This window comes from Callospermophilus lateralis, chromosome 4 (genome assembly GCF_048772815.1).
Source record: "Callospermophilus lateralis isolate mCalLat2 chromosome 4, mCalLat2.hap1, whole genome shotgun sequence".
NCBI lineage: Eukaryota > Metazoa > Chordata > Mammalia > Rodentia > Sciuridae > Callospermophilus > Callospermophilus lateralis.
In genome coordinates, this window is record NC_135308.1 from 165,722,431 (window position 1) to 165,742,107 (window position 19,677).

The window sequence follows — 19,677 nt, forward strand, 5'->3', positions numbered from 1 at the left end:
AGGTCACAGACCCACCCAGGACAGAGGGAACAGACCCACCCAGGACAGAGGGCACAGGTCCACCCAGGACAGAGGGCACAGACCCACCCAGGACAGAGGGAACAGACCCACCCAGGACAGAGGGCACAGACCCACCCAGGACAGAGGGAACAGACCCACCCAGGACAGAGGGAACAGACCCACCCAGGACAGAGGGCACAGACCCACCCAGGACAGAGGGCACAGAGCCGCCCAGGACAGAGGGCACAGAGCCGCCCAGGATAGAGGGCACAGACCCACCCAGGACAGAGGGCACAGGTCCACCCAGGACAGAGAGGGCACAGACCCACCCAGGACAGAGGGCACAGACCCACCCAGGACAGAGGGCACAGACCCACCCAGGACAGAGGGCACAGAGCCGCCCAGGACAGAGGGCTGAGGTCTGCATGGGGCAGCACAGAGAGGAACCCTCACAGAGGGCAGGCAGCTGACTGGCTGCAATACCCCAGCTCTTGAGGACGCCCTGGCACTGTGAGGCGTGAACTGGGGGCGCCAGCAGCCCAAGACTGACAGGAGCAAGGGCTGGTGATGCCCCAGGAAACACCAAGGGGAAGCCCAGTGCTGCAGCCAGGGCCGCGGGGTGAGCCTGCAGCCTGGGCGCGGCCTCCTGATGATGGCCACCATCTGCAGGTGCGCCTGGTGCCTGGGGCACGTGCTGGACGTGAGGAACTTCACCAGTCCTGTTCACCAGAATCCCCAGTGAACCTGGCTGGGGTCTGGAGGGGCCCAGAGTGGAGCAGCGTCCGCACCCCCAGCCCCCTGGGGACGGTGGTTCTTGGTCCTCAGTGTGGCTCCCTCCTGGTCACCTGTTTCCAGCAGGAAGGGGAACCACCTGGACATCCCTGGTCAGAGCAGCTGGAGCCTCCTGGGTCTCACCACGGGCGCTGCCAACAGCCTTATGGACAAGCTCCCTGTGTGCCGGGGCGGATGTGCCGCTCCAGGGAATGGCTTTGTCAGCGGGAGGCAGGGTGACAGGCAGGAGGACAGAGGCAAAGGTGCAGCCAGAGCCCCTCACCCCAGCACGAGGGCGGGACAGTGAGAGTAGAGGTCAGAGCAGCAGGAGTCCTGCCGGCCAGCCACTCTGTGAGCCTGGCTGGGGGAAGACCTGGGCCAGGAGCCTGGTGCCCAGGGGAGATGGAAGGAGGGAAGCAGGCCCTCCACAGCCCTCTCCCCACGTCCAGGGATTCAGGGAGATTTTTGTTTAAAAAACCCCATTTAGAATAGGAGAAGATACTGAAGAATAAATCTGGTGAACGTTATCTAAGTTCTCTGCACTAAAAGCCACAAAACAGCTGATATTAAATAAGAGCCGAGTAAATGCAGATGGATGCTGGTGTCTTTATGGGTTGAGAGACTAAATATTTGCAAGATTGCCGTTCTCTTCAAATTTATTTGTTCCAATAGCTTTAAACACACACACACACAGAAATCAACAAGCTGGTGCTAAAGTCACCACGGTAATGCCAGGAATCTAGACGGCAACAATCGGAGAAGGAAGGACGTCCACCTTTCCCCCGGATGCTCGACTACAGTTGTGCAGTGTCTCTTGCAGGTGCCCCTCTCTCACTGGCTCCAGGGACATGTCCTCCGTGGCGCTGCCTCCCGTGTGCCCGTGGCGAGCAAGCGGTGCATACCTGAAGGTGCAGTGTCGTGGCCCTGGGGGCCGACTCCGACTCTGGCCCTCTGTCCCACCTGCGAGGCTCACAGATGACTCCCTGTTGACCCGAGACAGACCAGACCTGCCGACAAGGTCCGATGCCATGACCTGCACACTGCCCCGGCTCCTTCTGCATCCAGGAGTGAAATGAGATGAGGATGAGCTGCCCGTCCCCAGCTGGACACCGGGACAAACCTTCCCCTTACACTACAGGCTCAGCCACCCGAGCCGCCACATCAGAAACAGTCCCTTGTGGGGGCCAGCCTTCCCTGGATGCCCTCCCTCCGGCCTCCTGGGGCGGTAACTGGTGGTAAAAGCTGCGTGTGGAGAGAAACGTGGCTGCACTCTCTGCTGCGGCTTTTGGTGCAGAGCAAGTACCGGGCTCCTCAAGGTGGCTTACGCCCCACCAGTGTGGGGGTGGCAGGCAGGAGGACAGCAGGGCCACGTCACAGCCCTCGCAGCAGAGTCCCCCGTAGTGAAACGGCACCCACCGACAGGGATGTGCGCCTGCATGATGGTGCACAAGCAGCCTATGATGGGGCCCAGAGTGTAGCAGTGTCCTCGCACCTGGCTCCCTGGGGATGGTGGTTCTCGGTCCTCAGTGTGGCCCCCTCCTGGTGTGTCCGCTGCTCAGAAGGTGGGGATTGAGGAAGGAAAGGCCCATGTGTCTCCTTGAGTGTCTGGAGCCAAAATCCCCCATCCGGGCCTCCAGAGAGCTGGGGAAGGAGCACCTGTCTCCAGAGCCTCACGCTGCCCTGTCCTCTGTCGCCATCAGGGCTGTTGCTGGCAGTGGGCAGGGCAGATCTTCACTGGACAATGTCCACTGCGGACACACTGAGGCTCTTGTTCTTTGAAGCCCTGAGTGTGTCCCTCCGCTCTGGCGGAACTGCACTGTGTGCGAATGAAGAGGAAGCTGCCCCCCAGGGCCAGCCGGCTGGTGTGGGCCGGTGGTTCTCAAAGCGAGGGCACAGAGGCAGGAGCGCTGTGCACGGGGAGGGGGCCGGGTGTTTCAGACCTCCCCCGGGAGAGGAGGGAGAGGAGGGCTGGAGGGTGCTGGGTACACGCGTGTGTACACGTGTGCAGATCGCGGATCTTCCAAGTCAGCCAGCTGCTCTGTGCTGCCCAGTGACCTGGTCCAGCACTGGTTAGAGGTGCCGAGCAGGCTCTGTGCAGCTGAGGCCAATACCTGTCCTCAGAAGGCTCCAGTGGACAGCCCTGGAAGACGGGAGTGCCCTCGTCCTGCAGGTAAAAAGACAGAGAGGGACACTGAGGTCTCCACAGGAGAGGGGCCTCTGCCTCAGGCTGTAACATGAAGCCTGCTGAGTTTCCAGCCTGCAGTCCCAGGAGCCAGCACCTCACACACACACACACACACACACACGCACACACACACGTGAGCACATGTACATGTACACACATACACTCCATATGCAGGCATGCGCATGTACACACATGCTCATGTGCACACATTCACAACATGCATACGTGCATGCACATGTGCACCCACACAAGCACATCGTCGTACCCACATGCACACACAAGAACATGCATTCACATGTACACCTTTGCGCACGCACATGCACACACATGCTCCCGTGCACACACACATGCACATGTGTTGGAGGCGGCTGCCTGAGCAGGCTCGACATCATGTCAGGAGGGGAGGCAGAGGCTGAGGGGCCGACGGGAGACCCAGACGCTGCGGAGCTGGCCTCGGCTTTCCCAGAGGGAATTGCAGTAAAAACTCAGACTGAAGTTATCATGTTTTCTCTGGGAAGAGGATGGAGAAGGAGCTCATTTGCTTTCTTCTGGGAAATCACATTGTCCTCAAGACGGAGGCGAAGCCGCAGGAACCTGGGGAAGTTCCGGCTGAGTCCCACGAGTCCCTCACACATCGCACTTCCTCCTGAGACAATTAAGGAAATAGCTGGACCATGGACAGCAGCAAGCTAAGAGGATGAAATAAAGCCACAGCACTTGCCTGCGTTATTAAGGCTTCCTCAATTAAAAAACAAACTCCACGTGGTTTTCTTCTGCTTCTGGTTAGGCAACGATTTTTTAAAATATGGTTTTCTTGATGTTTGCAGACGGTGGGGAAAAGAGGTTTTATACCAAATTGTTGGAATGTCAGCTGGAACAAACACTTAAAAGGCAATTTAACAAAAATGAACTGAAGTTACAAATAGTGAACCCAAGTAGCTCAGAGTCACCCCACCTGCAGTCACACCCCACCCGCCTTCAGGCCCCTGGTCATCCCTTCAGGTCACCGTCTACCAGTCGGAGTCCCCAGACCCCAGTCCAGCTCTCCGGCCAAGTACCTCACCTCTGAACAGCCCTGCATTGGCCAGGAGCCCCTGGAGGACCTTGCGTCCACCACTTTCTCTGGTATCACCACGCTGCCTGGCTTCAAGTGTGGAGGGGACTGGACAGGAACAGGAGCCCGAGGACCAGCATCCCGCTCCCAGTCCTGCCTGTGGCACGGGCCCTCCCACCCGCTACTGAACAACCCGAGTCTCTCAACTGACGACGCCCTGCCACACCCCACACCTGGACACAGGGACACCTGTGTGCCGTCCTGAATTAAAGGAACAGGAGAGAGTCGGGAGTCGGGTGGAGAACGCATCACTCTGAACACTGATTGTTACCGCCAGGTTCTGCGTTTCCAGCAGAACCTGAGCTGGTCTGTGGACTCGGCCATGTGGGTGGCTTCTGGGCCTGGTCCTCACCTTGACCACGTGCACGGCAGGAGCCTGCATGGAGGCCTGGAGGACTGTGTCTTCCTGATTCTTCAGTGCCACCTCCGACAGCCAGAGCTGTGTCACCCAGGCCCTCTTCTGAGCAGGCACCCGCAGGGGCTTGCTGTCTGCTTTGTTTTCGGGCCAGCTGTTCTGTGCTGCTGTCCGTGTGGCGATTAGACGGAGGTGGAGGCCCAGCGGCAGGTAAATAGTTCCATAACACGGGCATCACTGGTGGTCAGACTGGGGCTTCTGGGCCCGAGGGGACACTCTGATGCTGGGGGCATGAGGGCAGAGTGCCAGAACCTGGGGTAGATGGCACGTCCCGCGCGTGTGCAGATCGTGGGCCTTCCAAGTCAGCCAGCTGCTCTGTGCTGCCCAGTGACCTGGTCCAGCACTGGTCAGAGGTGCCGAGCAGGCTCTGTGCAGCTGAGGCCAACACCTGTCCTCAGAAGGCTCCAGTGGACAGCCTCTCGTGTTGGAGCAGCCTGCGTGGCACTGTAGAAAGGCCTGGCTGACCCTGCACTCTGGCAGATGGGAAACCCTTCCTGGGGCCTGAGCCAGAGGCAGCGCGGGGTCTACCACGTGCTCCCTCCCTGGGAGGCTTGCTTGCCCTTAAGTTGGCGCCACAGGCATGCGTGTGGGCTGATGGGCTGGAACTCCTGTGCGACACCAGGTGGGACCCTAGCCTCTTTCTCCTTCCAAGGTGACAGCCAAAGCCCAATACTGTCTCCTCTGAGGTAGGCACAGTCCACCCTCCACCCAGGCACGGTACAGGGCCACCGTGTGTTGAAGGGGGCAGCCAGGAAGCTGGAGCCACTGACCAGCTGGGGCACAACCAACGCAGCCTCCCGCCCACGTCGGGCGACAGGAGTGGGTCAGCAAGGAGTCCAGCCCCTGAGACCACACAAATTCCAGACGAATCATATCCTGAAGTGAAGAAAGCAAAACCCTCAAGAATGTAGCCCAGAGAGTTGAAGATCACGTGGCCTGGATAAGAAACAGTTCTTTTCCAATTTTTGGCTGTGATAGATGCCGGCATTGCTGTGATTATGTTAGTAGCAGCTTGTCAATCCCTATACTTTTAAAAAGGCTATTGAGAGCCATAAATTTGAAGAGTACAGCTATCATGCAAGTATTTAGTCTCCCAACTCATAAACACACTGCACATATTTTCCATCTACTTAGATCTTATTTAATTTCACTCAGCCAAGTTTTGCAGCTTTTAACACAGAAAACTTGGATAACTTTCACTCAATTTACTCCTACACATCTTTTCTGGGATTGTAAATGGCTGATTTTTAATTTCACTTTCTAATCATTCGTTGCTGTTATACAGAAGGCAGTGATGCTTGCCCATTGGCCTCACCACCAGCTGAGGGTCTCCTGGGCATCCTGGGGCTCTCTGTGTGAGCACGGCATCAGCTGGGGGGGCAGGAAGTCCCCTCCTGCCTCCTGATCCTGATGGCTTCTTGGCCTTGCCTCGGTGCTCCCCAAGAACCTCTGGCACACGCTTAGTAGGGAGGGAGGCCAGCAGCACACGCTGGGGGGAGGGGCACCTGCAGCACATGGGGAGGGGGGAGGGGGCTGCAGCATGGTGAAACTCACAGCCCAAATCAGCAGGGCCTGGGACAGGACTCCTGGACTCCGGGTATGTGGGTATGCGGGTATGCGAGGCTGCCCACATCCATGAGTGCTCCAGGCCGCCCCCCCCCGCCCCCCCCACCCGGCCCCCTACACAGAGGGCAGCAGAGCCTGTCATCAGCCCACCACCCTGGGCGCTGGGCCCCAACCTGCCTGCTCCAGTCCCTTTGAAATGCTAATTCTCTGGTTAATTATGCTTCCCACTACTTCAGCTGGAGGTCAGTGTGCTTTTTAAGTCCTGCAGTTTCAAGAGGCCTTGACTCTGAGGTACTGGCAACCGTGGTCCCCACTCTGTCCTGCTGAAGTCACCCTGGGGCACACACAGCAGTCCAGCAGAGCCACAAGACAGGCCAGCGGCCAGAGGGTCACTGTGCAGTCAGTCCCTGCATGCCCCCACCCACTGCCCAGGGGCTGGAGCAGGCAGTGTTGGACCTGGCCACTTGGCTACTGAAGAACACGGCTCTGCCTGCTTCCTGGGTCCAGGCCCCCCCCCTTCCCCCCGCTATGTGGCTGACACCTGCCGGCAGGCACCGCAGGGAGAGGAGGACCTATACTGACCACCACAGGCCTGGCTAGAAACAGTGTCCGGGGGCCCCCTGTGCTGTCCTTTGGCCTTCCTGCTCACCCGCACAGGCACACCCAGCTGGGACAGTGGCCAGCGAGGAGCATGCGTGGGGCTGGACAGGGCCTGCTGCTCTGCTCAGTCGCCCTTTCAAGGAGGCAACATCCACACAGTGGGTGGAGGTGGCTCCTAGGGAACCTCTCAAGACCGGCAGCAGGGACTGCGTGCTTAGAAGAAGAATTGTGCACACAGAAAATGCTAAAGAGGTTCCCGGGAGGGGAGAGGCCTGGTGGGTGCTCGGCTGGTTCTGCAGAGGCTGAGCTCTGCTGGAGCCCGGCTGCTCCCTCCAGCCCTTCCTGGCTTCCCACTGAGCCAGCCCTGAGGCTTTGAAGCCCAGAGAAGTGCTGAGCACCTGTCCAGCCAGGACACGCAGATGCCTCCTCTGATGTGTGCCCCCAATCAATCAGGCCCTGGCCCTGCTTTGCTAATGAATGCAAATTGCAGTGCAAGAACTGGGAATCTGTGGCCAGCTTTATCCAGCAGTCATCCATCTTCCCCGCTTCCCTCTCTGACCTCCTGCTGCCTCACTCCATCCCCGCAGGTGGCAGCCGGCTGTCCATCCACCCTCCCCTGCCCAGCAAGGTCGCCAAGACCGCCTCCTCAGGAGAAGCACCGGTGACTTTGCAAAGGACAAAGGCTCCTCGAGGTCAGAGGGGACTTGGGAATGCTTCTCTCCTGGCCCCTGCTCCTGGGGTAGTGACCCAAGATAGAGGGGAACACCAGGCTGTGCCGGCTCCTGCCCGCTGACCGGAGCACACCCCGGCTGACCTCCGCCCTGCACAGGGCCAGCAGGGTTCCACGTTCGCTCACGCTGGGCTGGAGGCTGGCACGGGAGGCTGGCCCTGCCCTGAGTGGCAGTGGGATGATCAGCAGCTCAGCACAAGGCAGAGCCGGCCTCCAACCCTCCACCAGGAGCCTCCTGGACCCGGCCCCGCACGTGGCCCTCCTGGAGCCTGCGGCTGGGATGCAGGAGAACTCTGAGTCCTCCAGACACTTGCAGCCACCTCTCGTGCTCCAGGGCAGGGGCCGAAACAGAGTGGAGCCAGGGAGCCAGGTCCAGAAGGCAGCCCAGCTCTCTGGCTCCATGACCCGCATCAGCACTCTGCAGGGGGCACCCTCCAGGCACCCGGGAGCCAGGGAGCAGCCGCACCGGTCCCCACAGCTTTCTGGGTTTGCCCCTGTGGTCAGCCCTGGGCCTCAGACCGATGAGCCATGCAGAGCACCCTGGGCAGTGGGAGAGAAAATAGGTGGACACAACCCCTCCCCTGCCACTCCCCTGCTCTCCAGCGCCGTGTGACGCCCAGGGGACGTGACAGCCTACACCCTGCTCGTGGCTGTGAACCTGGGTCCCTCGCCACCAGCCCTGTGCCTCTCCCACCCCCCATCAGGGTGGAGGCACCACCAGAGACACCCACACCCAGGAGCAAGGTGGAGGGGGAGAGAGGAACACCGCAGGGCAGTGTGTCCACCAGGGGGCGTGACCCCCAGAGTCCCAAGGGTGTTTCCTGTGAGGTGGGCCCAGGCAAGGGGGATGGCAGGGGCTGGGTGTCCCAGGACAGAGGACTTCTGCAGGTTGTTCTTTGACTACAAATACCTGGTTGAAGGGTCCATCTGGAAGGTTCCGGGCAAAGCCCACGTGAGCTGGGCAGAGCAGTGGCTGGGACAGCGGAGATCGAAGGTCCCTGCCGCTCTGCGCACATTTTATTTCAGCAACTATGTTTCCATTCCCGAGCTCTTTGCAGAGCCACTTGTTCTTGTTTCGTGGATGGGGTGCACTGCTCTAAGTGCTGCAGGGGCCGCTCCGACTCACCTGCTCTCACCGCACTCCACTCCTCCACCCCAGGGTCGGCCTTAGATAATGAGGGAACAGAGTAGGGCCAGTACTCCTCACCCAGGGGCCGCTGGTTAGTCATGTTAGAGCCCCAACACAGGCTCTGACAGGTGACGGCTTGCAGTGCGCCCCTTCGCCAGGCATCGACAACCCACCAGCCCTGCCTGACACTGCCAGGCTGCACCAGTACCCAGCCAAATGCCCTCCTCACACAGAGCCCCTGTGAAGGCTGATGGTCCCCGAGGAGACGCGAGACACGTGAGGTACCTTCCTCTCCCTGAGTGGCTTCTCCAAACCCTTCTCATTGCCCAGAGCCTGAGCCAGTTGTTAAACCAACCAACCAACAAACCACCGCAGCAAACCCTGAGGCCACAGTCCCTTTCCTGGGAGCCTGGAAGAAAGGCCCCATGATCCCTATGAGCCACGTCTGCTGAGGCCAGGCGGGGGCCACGCAGGGGCCAGACGGCTCACGGGGGCCAGGGGAAGGGAGCCCCACTCCCAGGGGCACATCACAGGACCAGGCTGGACTCCTCTGTGGGCAGAGGCGCCTGCTCCCCAGATGGCCTCCCAGCCAGCCCGCTACGCGAAGGGGCTCTCAGCAAGCCAGCCTCACGTCCACACGCCTCAAGCAAGGAAGGTCCCTCTCGGAGGGACGTAGGGTTTTCTCAGCTGCAAACAAATGAAATCGTAAACTAAACCATACAAAGGGTTTGTGAGGAGGACCCAGGGTGGGTTTGGAGAGACCTGGGGTCCCCTCGCCCAGGCTCTCGGGCGTGGGCCTGGTCTCCCTGCCTTCCGGCTGCTTCCCGATCCCCTGCCTTTCTCGGCCAGGGAGAGCAGTCGGACAGGCTGGGAGAGTCAGGCCTCAGAATTTACTATTCTGCTCTAGAAAAAAGCTGCTTTTACAAGCACAATAAAAATGTAAATTAAATTATAAATGACTCAGAAAGATGCCCATCTTTCCAAAGCATAACCCCAGTTACATTTCTCATGAACGCCTCCAAAGACCTCCTCTAAAAATGTTATTAGATCCATGAATGTCCTACGCAATTGATGGGTTTTCCTTCCACATTAAGCTAAATAACAGTGTCTTATCGGTCAACAAAAAGACGTTTGTGCCTTTTGGCTACAATTAAGATCTAGGCTGGATTTGCACTTCACTTTAATTACTAATAGATTAATCCAAGTCTAAAAGACCATCTGTAATTAGCATTTTGTTGATTGATTTGTTGCAGAGAAATGACCCTGATTATGTTCTTAGTAATCAGTTTATAGCTAATTGGCTTTCTTTCATTAAAATATAAAGAGCCATCCATAAAGAGTGGTCAAGGTGTGCAGGGATCATAAACCACACCGTAGGCGGGGGCTTGTCAGAGGTGGCCCTCTTTGGCTTTTATGGAAATCTAATTATTCAGTGAATCAGGAGCTGACCTCCAGGGGAGGCTGGCGGGGACTCAGCCGCCATCACCGGAGGGGAAGGCCAAGGTTGCAGGAGGCCGGTGGGGCCGGCATTGTCCGCAGCCGCTTCAGGGCCTGCTTCATCCTTGACAGGAGCGCTGGAGTCAGTGGACAGTAATTAAAGACTTGCCACTCGGAAAAGGCAAAATATTCAGAGACTGCAATTAAATCCTCAGTGGTGACAGTGCCTAATTAGGCGTAATCCTGCTCATCCCAGATAAAACAAAACAAAACAAAACAATTCCCAGAGACGCAAAAGCCAAACGGGGGAAACTCATGTTTGCAGCTGCAGTGAAGGTCAGCTGCCTGCCAGCACGTGCCTTTCTTCCTGTCCACTTGTCTGGGAGGATCTCTATGGCCACCAGCGCCCGCTCGTCACCTAGAAGCCCCACGGCTGCCCATACCCACCAGGCCCAGGGGAAGTCCGTTCATGCCCAGAGGAGGCTGCTTCCCGGGAGGTGATGCAGGCTGCCTCTGTCTGCTCCAGCCTCAGCCAGGAGGCCAGCCAGGGCACAGAAGGCCACTGGGGCCTCGCTGGGTGACCGTGCTGTCCTGCGACCCCTGTGTCTTCCACGCCTTCTTTAGGCACAGAGGTCAGAGCTCCACCCCTGGGTGCGGTGCCCAGGATTCCAGCAAGGGTTCCTTCCCGGGGACGCAGAGCAGAAAAGCTGTGTTCTCTTCAAAACAGAGTGGCCAGCTGTGCAGGCACGTCCTGCAGTGTGAGGAGGTGGCAAGACCAAGGTCAGCAGAGCCATGGCCCTCTGTCCTCCTGCCGGGGCAACCCGCCATGGTTGCTGTGTAATTAGTCATGAAGGAATGAAGGTCTTAAAGGACGAGCCGGTGGCTGCAGAGAGGCCAGCCCCGCCCTGCACAGAAGCCCACAATGCACAGAGAGCGGACCCTCAGGCCCTGCCCCCCCAGACACTCTCCTCCTGGGCAGCTGATGCCCAGGGGCTGGATCTCGCTCACTGTGGATTCAGACCTGAGGGACTCAGGCCTGGAAGGCCCAGGACGGAGGCCAATGGTGTCAGGCCGAGCACCTGCCCTCCTGGTCTCCTGGAAGCTGCCCGTCCCCTCTCCCCAGGCAGAGGTCCCTGGGCTCAGGGCCTCCACATCTCACCAGGGTTCAGACCCTCGACGCAGCCCCAGCCCTCCAGGAAGGCCATGTGTGTGATCAGGGCTCTCGGGCGTCAGGGTGGGCCCTGACCACTGCTGACCCAGGCCCTCGGGCAGTCGGTGCTCTGCGTCAGCTGACCAGGCCGGCAAGCTGGGGCCACAGGGGTCTGTGGTGCTGGGGAGAAGGGCACATCCTGGGCTGCTGCACCAAGTCACCAGGAGCAGGGCCTGGAGCAGGTTGCTGGAGCCCAGTCCCTCAGGTGTCAGCCTCTGGAGTGCCCTCACCTGGGCAGCCCCAGCTGTGGGCACGTGGCTCCCTCCTCGGCCTGCGTCTTCCTCTGTGTCTAGGGGCACCCACGTGTCACTGGACTGAGGGCCCGTCTGGACACCTCGGGATGGTCTCATCTCAGGATTCTCTGCTTGAGGACATCAGTAAGTTCCCTTTCTCCAAATGAGGCCACACCCATGCTTCCAGGGTTAGGACGTGTCCTTGGGGCCATCCACCCATGACAAGCCCACCCCTGTGCCCCTGGCTCCCATGAGCTCACCCCAGCCAGACGGTGCCCTGGACCCCAAGTCCACAGGGAAGGCCCCAGGAGGGTCTGGCCAGGCGTGGGGAGGAGCCATTTGCTGGTGGTCAAGCCGTCCCAGGTGACAGGGGTAGGAGGAAGGGGGGAGCCAGGGGCCAAGAAGACCTGGGCAAAGCCAGGAGAGGCCCAGGAGGCTCCGCTCCAGCGTGGGAAGGAGGCTCCTGGGGGAGGCTCCATGGAGGCCCTGAACCCAATGAGCCGAGGGCAGGGTCAGGGTGAGGGCCGCAGGTGACAGGCAGCTATGGCAGACGGGACCTTGACTCCCTCATCTCTCCAGGAACCCAGGCTAATTCCAGAGTGGGAGTGAGGGGTGTGGAGGGGACAGCTGACCAACAGGCCTGGGCCTGTGGGGTCGTGGACTTGGAGGGCCTTGACAAGAGCCAGGGATCAGGCCAGTGGGAGGGACACGGATCCAGGCAGGTGCCTGCAGCTGGCGTCTTCTGTGGCCTGGGGCACAGAGAGGCCAGGCTGCACCCCAGCAGGAGCCCTATGACCAGGGCACAGGGACACCAGGCTGCACCCCAGCAGGGAGAGACTCTGTGGCCGGGGCACAGAGACGTCCTGGGCGGCACCCCAGCAGGGACCCTCTGGCCATGGCATGGAGAGGCCAGGCTGCAACCCAGTAGGACACTGTGGCCTGGTGCTGGCATCCCCCACTCATGTGCTGAAGCCTCACCCAGGCCTGAGATGGGGACGGGCCTTTGGGAGGTGATAGGTCCTGGGCAGAGCCCTCCTGCCGGGGTCCGTGCCCCCCCCCCAGAGGCTCCAGAGCTGCCTGGACTCTTCCACCACCATAACCCGCCCCCCCAGGACACGGTGAGAGTGCCATCTGTGGACCAGGAGGTGGGTCCCCATAAAATAGCCTCGCTTGACCCCGGATGACCAGCCACAGAGCCGGGAGGAGCCAGGGTGCCCTGGAGTGTCCGGGCTGGCACTGTGTTACACGGCCTGTGTGAGGAGAGAGACCTTCCGCCCTGCACTGCTCTGTGTGGAGTGGGAGCAGCCCCCAGGGGACCCTGCTCCTCCTCCCCTGACTGCTGCAGAGCCTGAAGCCCACAGGGCCTGGTGGCCACAGCTGGCCCAGAATGGTGCTCGGACGTCCAAGATGAGCAGCACCTGCAGGCAGGCAGAGTGGCCTGTGTCCTCCCCAGGTTCCTATCAGAGGCCACCAAGGGCAGTGTGCATGTCAGGCCCCAGGACACGGCACCGGCACCAGCCCTGGCACAACTGGGGACCAACCCCCCTTCACAAGGACCTGACCTCTGCCACCCAGAGGCTTGTCCAGGAGGAAGGGCCCCAGGGATGTGCAGCCAGAGACAGGACGCCTGGAGAGTGAGGGGCTGCCGTGAGGTCAGAGGTGCCAGTGTCACCTGCAGCCGGGGAAAGCCCAGGAGCGCCAGGCCTCCCTTACACCAAGTGGGTCCCGCTCCGCGTCGTGGTGGGGACAATGCTGCCTAGGCGACTGAGGCCCATGAAGTGGGAGGACACAGGGAGGCCACCAGGGAGGGAGGGAGATGGGCCTTGGGTCCGCCTGGGTGTGGGCCGTCCTGAGGAGCCCAGCAGGCTGGACTTGGCCCATCAGCAACTAGCAGATGCCCTGGGAGCCCAAGCTGCTGACCACCGTCCTTCCCAGCCATGGCCCCTAGACCACAGAGTGCAGGACTTTGAATCCCAACACAACTAACGGGGAGAACATTCACTTCCAAGTTCATGATCAAAATCCCAGTGATTTCAGGGACGAGGGACGCTCAGAGTTCCCAGATCCCTCCTGTCCCTTGGGCTTGGCTATGGGTCCTGCTGAGTTCTATTCAAGGCTCTGGAGTGTGACCGTGACCCTCACCTCCCCTGCCCCGCGAGGCCCCCCATGTGCCCAGAGCCAAGCCCTGGTCACCAGCTGAGCCTTGCTCTAAGCCAGTGCTGGGGTGAAGGTCATCCTACCCTGTTCCAGAGGTTCCAGTCCTGGCAAGTCACTGTCCTCTCTGGTGATGGCTTCTGCTGCCCAGTCTGGCTGGACCAGCCCTGGAGCCTGGGCCTCTCCACCTAGGAGCACAGGTCCAGCAGAGGTGTCCTGTGTGAGGCCCATCAGGCGCCGCCATGCCCAGGCTGAAGTTCACCTCCCTCCTGGGACCAGAGGTGACTCCAGACTGCAGCCTGTGGCAGCTGAGCAACCCAAGCCCCAGGCGGCAGGACTGTGGGCTCCTACTTGAAGGTCTCAGGGGACTTGACACGATCCAGCACTGGACGGAGCGGCCGTGTCCCCAGGGCTGACAGGGGCCCTGGTGAACTGCCTTTAAGGACAGTCCCACAGAGGGAAGGAGACACGCTCCCTGGCCCTGTGAGGAAGCTCTAGGCCAACCCTCACCAGCTGCGTGGGCCTCAGCCCGTCCAGGTGCGGAGTGGACGGCCCTGGGCCAGGGTGCAGCGGACACACTGGTCCCCCAAGCCAGGGGTTCATCCCAGGTCCCCAGTGGACACCGAGACCATGAAGAACCCAGCCCTTTCCTGCACGATCTTCCTCGATGGCCTCCCCGGTCAGCAAGAGTGACAGTAGTGGCCACCAGTGAAGGAGGACGGCTGTTGATGAATCAGTTCAGGGCAAACAGGGGCGACTTGAGCGCAGGCTCCACGCTGCTGCCGGAGGGCAGGACTGACAGCCGAGACAGCCACCAGGCGGGTCTAGGCAGGGAGCGCAAGGCGTGGGACACTTGGGGAGGGCAATCTGGGGCAGTGCGAGGTCTCCTCACGCCTCTCAGAACCGCGCAGCCATTGAGAACTGTGACATGTTTGTTTGGGGGCTCTTTCTGTTTACTATTTTCAGACCACAGTGGACCTGAAGCCTTGGTCACTGTGGGAAGCAAGACCCGGATGTGGACCGCCTCTCCTCCTGCTGGGGACGCGTGGCGCTGTTCTGCAGGGGCCTTATCTTTCTCGGGAAAGGCTGTCCCGAGCAGTGCGTGGCGGGGGGCCTGCTGGCCCGCTGGGTCTGGGTGCAGGGGGCTGCTCTGCTCTGCTTCCAGCCACATGGCGGAGTTAGGCGCACACCGGCATGGCATGGGAAGAGGCAGGAGCACACCGTGTTTGTGTGTGGGTCTCGCGGCCCTGGGGCGGTGCCTGGAGGGGATGGTGTGTGTGTGTGTGGGGGGGGGGCGGGTTGCCCTGAGCTCAGCTGAAACGCTTCTCTTGCTTTAAACCCTACACAAATGTGTGCATCGCTACCTTTTACTCTTTTGTTCAAAATTCTTGTTAGAAAAAGTTGCTGATGTCGAGATACGTTTCTCCGGATGCACCGGCACCTTTGCCTTCAGTCTGCGGGTTTCCACAGAGGGTGCGGGGCCTTCGGCTGAAGGCCCTGCGTCGCTCCAGCAAGCTCTGCGGGAACCCGGTGCACACGCACTGGCCCTGCTGCTGACCACCACACAGGTGGGACTGGGGGATGGGTCTGATTTGGTTTTGGGTTTGGTTTTGCCTTCTTTCAGGTTGGGGTCATAAAATCCTGCTGAGTGTGTAACTTGCCATGAGCTCCCTTTTATCTGGGACCAGTGGTTCAGGCAGCACTGTGCCGACGGCCCCGGCCCCTCTGTGCTGACCAGGAGGCCCGAGTGCTCCATTTTCTGTGGGTCAGTGGTGTGCACCTTCCCGGGGAGCCTTCTCCTCCTGCCCCACATGCCTGGTCCTGGTGGCAGCCTGTAGCGGTCCTCCTGGGGTCCCGCACAGAGCAGGGGCCCGTGGCCTGCGGCTTGAGCTACTCCTCTCTCGGAAGTCTCATTAAACGCCCTGCTGTCTCATTAAACCCGGCTTCCATCTTCACGTCCTGGGGTTCAGCCCCTCGCTCTCCTCGGGTAAGCGCCTCTTGACTGGTTTTTTTTAATCTGTTCTTATTATAAACAAGGCGTTGTGAGAGTGACCTGGTGGGCTCCTCTCCTCGGCCCCTGGACTCCACATGGCACCTCTCTGCGGATCCCCACTCGTTTTTAACATTCAAATTCAGCTCATTTCCTAACTGACTCGTCAGAACCCCGCGTAGTGGTGGAGCGCCTGATGCCTTCACACCCGCGTGTCTGAGTGGTGTGGAAGAGCGTCTTCTCAAACATCCACTATCTATCTACGTAAAAGCATTCTACGCCCTTTCCTCTAACTTCTTAAACTCACGGTGCATAACTGTCACCTGCGGCACCCAGAGAGAGCCTCTTGCTTCTGCTTCTCTGCAATTAGTGCCTTCGAAGGACACCCCCGACCCTGCTCCCAGCCTCTGGCAGCCCCCTGTCCACTCTGGGCTTCATGAACCTGCCCCTTATTAACAGGGCTACCACGTGTGTGGATTTCTAGCCACTGTGTGGGTCAGAGTAGACAAGGCGCCCCAGGGCTGGCATGAGGGGGTCTCTCTCCTCACCCCGCTCCTCGGGGCCCACCCTCTGCAGGCCCACCTGCCAGGCTGCTCCACCTCCGCACCTTCCCACAGGGTCTGCTCAGTCACTGCAGCGGAGGCAAGATGGGAGTCCTGGGTGGCGCCTGGCCACCTCCTGCAGTGGGTACAGGGCCCCTCCCAGGCAGCTGTCACCAAAGCTGGTGCCACGGCCCTGTCTGCTTCTCAGCACTGGACCAGCAACTCCCAGTGTCACCACTCCAGGTGTCCACGTTAGGGCTACCAGGTGCCTGAGTCCAGCAGCTCACCAATCCTGCAGTGTTTATGGCTGTGTAGACGTGCACGTCCTCTGTGCAGGGTGCGTACTGCTCTCCACCCAGGAAGGTGGGAACACCCGTGTCACAAAGCTCCGTGGATTCGGCACTCAGAACTGTAGCAGGAATGGGCTTGGTTACTTTCCTCTGCATCTTTAAAACCCCAAAATAAGTGTGTTGAACAGCAGGTCGGGTTTCTTCACCGTTTCTTCCTGTGCAGGTCTCAGTTCTCGGAACTCAGCTGCTAGAATTTGGCTGCCTCTTTTAGTAATATCTAACTGACTGCCTGGGTCTGGCCATTATTTTGACCTTAAACTCTACAATGTCCAATGATACTACATTGATTCCTACTCTTTCGGTTTATATGGGCCTGGGGTTTCATTATTTTCCCCAGTTTTAACAATGTGTCACCTTATACACAAAGGGCACAAAGTAAGTGTCCCCAGGTGGCCACACAGGCTGCCCAGTCGGTAAGGAGCACCTCACAGCAGCCCACACCCCTCCTGGTCTCTGCACACTCCAGGAGACCCTGTCCTCTCCCCGGACGCCCTCTCCCTTCAACCTCCATCAGCACAGATCAGCTCCAAACATCGCTGCACAGCGGCGTGCAGACTGTCCTGTTCCTCGTGCGCCTTTATCTGCAGGGCCCACGTCACTGTGAGAGCAGCCAAGATCTCATTTCCCCGGCTCTGCGGCGTTCCACTCTGGCCATACCCTTCCCCAAGCTGTGGTCCTTGCCACCACGGGCAGCCTTAGGGTTGCTTCTGTCCCCCGAGGTTCTGGGGAACGCTGCTGAGGGCCTTCTTTGCTCATCTAGGGACGCGGGGGACGTGTGCCTGGAAATGGCAGCCCTGCACCAGAGAGCAGTGGCCTCCACAGGCTGCGTGGCTCGGCACACCCACGTCGTCTGGGTTCCCATCCCCGGGCCCTCTCCGCCACCTGTCCAGGGCAGCAACTCTGCAGAACCAGCCCTCTCTGTTCCACTCCCAACAGCCAACCTGGGGTGGGATGGTGGAGAACCCTTCTAATTCTGAAGTTCACTGGAAGGAAAGAAAAGGCGGCGTGAATCAGGTGTGAGAACAGGAAATGGTGCTGACAACCGGGACTCAGGTAATACAGACACGGAATGTTCCAGACAAACTAGAAATAGATAAGTAAAGCTGCAAAGTGCATCCACGTTATACCAATTGGGGCTAAGAACACAGAATTTAAGGATAGAAAGATATCCCTCAGCTGAGAGAAAGCTGCTGAGGCTCAATCCATATCAGAGAAGAAGTTTCATCACAAGAAACATTGGTAGGAATGAACAGGATGCTTTGCAATGACAAAAGTGTTCATCTACCAGGATTGGATAACGAAATCCCAATTGCATGTGCCTAATAAAAGATCATCACAGTTCATAAGTGAAAGGACAGAATCGAAAGGAGAATCAATGACTTACAGGTGATAGAGTCTTTAACAAGCCCCTGCACTGAGTATTTACCAAGCCGCCCGCAGGGTGTGAAGTCAGGAGTCCCTGTACCTTCCACGGAGCTCACCATCCTGTGTTTCCTGCCCACCTCAGAGTCCCCCTGGAACGCGGAACGTTAGGGCCGTGGGTGCAGCTCAGGGTGGAGGCTGCCCCCCAGGCCACCGGCACCACACACCCACAGAAGCTAATGGTATGGAGAAAACCTCAGACGCTTGGGAACTGAACAGCACACAGGTCCCAGAGAAAGTCAGGACCAGGTTAGAGCGAATTCTAGATGCACGCTTACGAATGCAGCTGGAGAGGCTTGTGGGTCACGCCCAAAACAGCAGTCAGGGGACGTTTAAGTCCTCAAATGCTTGTGTTGCCAGAGTGCAGGCCGCAGGTCGGCTGCCCAGCTGGGTCGTGCAAGGAACAGCAAGTCAGACTCAGAGCTGGGAGGGAGGCCACAGAACCCGGCACGACGCAAATCAACCAGGGCAGAGGGTCGGGGAAGCTGGAGGCGGGCTTCCAGAAGAGTCTTGATAAATGACCAGCCCACCAAAAGGGTAAGGATGGACCACCAGAGCAGCAGTGAGGAATGGACGCGTCTGCGACCACCCCAAAGAAACACCGTAGGGTTAACGGGGGAATCTCGACAAGCTCAGTCAACTGGACAACTTGGAAGAAATGGGGAGCTTCCACGTGAAGCAGATGAATCTACCTGCAGAGGAGAACCTCTCCACAGACCCCAGGTCCAGACAGCCCCCCGCAACCACCTGGTCCTCAAACGCAGACAATGGACCGTCCACCACCTCCTCCAGAAATGGGTCCTCGGTGCCGCACGCCTCACCCCAGACCTGGCCCTGGGTTTCCAAAGCCGAAGCCGCAGCCCCTGTTCCTCAAGGGCACATGAGCTGATCCCCGAGCAAAGTGCTAGTAACTGAAACTGTCCTTGGGGGAGCACGGGACACGCCAGGACCCAGCAGATTCAATCCCAGAAGCGGTGGCAATGGAAATTTAACGGAATGAGTGACACACTTTGACTTGTTGACAGCAAAGCAGAGAATTCCTACCACTGTCTGCCCGGAGAGGCCAAGCCCTGGACGGCATTCGCCATTAATTCCCCTGGGACACGCTTAGCAAACTAGGAGGCAAAGGTGACAGGTGACGCCTGTGGTGGATGGGGCAGGTGGCCCTGCTGCAGGCTCCAGAGGAGACTCCGCACTGGGGAAGAGACCCCAGAGCTGCCCTCATGAGCAGTCCCCAGGCTCCACAAAGGGGGCCTTGCCCAGCCCAGGGAGGGACAGGGTGCACTAAAGGTGATTGGTCCATTTGGGGACAGAGTGGACTGCTCCCACCTCACCCACCCCCAGTAAGTTATTCCTGTGGATTGAAGGCTAAACGTGAAGCCCGGCACCCCGAGGACAAGGGCAGAGCTGGCTTCTCCAACAGGAAGAAGCCAGGAACCCGCCCCAGAGTGTGTCCCCAGACGTGCGCCCAGAGCGTCTGCAGGACAGGGCACCAGGAGCCTCTGGTGAGCCATGGAGACGGGACGCACTCAGGGGACTCGAGCCAGCCGTGGACCAGAGGCCAGACTGACCCACCAGGGCCCAGGGGAGAGGGCAGAACACAGTGTCTTCCAGGCACTTCATGAAAGGATGTCCCGTGTCACCAAACACAGAAGATCGCCTGAACTCGCGCGCCCGCACACACAGAGGCCACGTGCAGCAAGACACCACGGGCTGGCGACGGGAGGGCCAGGATCCTCGGATCCACGGTGGCAGTGTGGGTTCAGCAGGGGTGGACCCCAGGGAAGGCCGTCTTCAGCGTCCACTGAAGGTAAAAACACCTGCTCTTT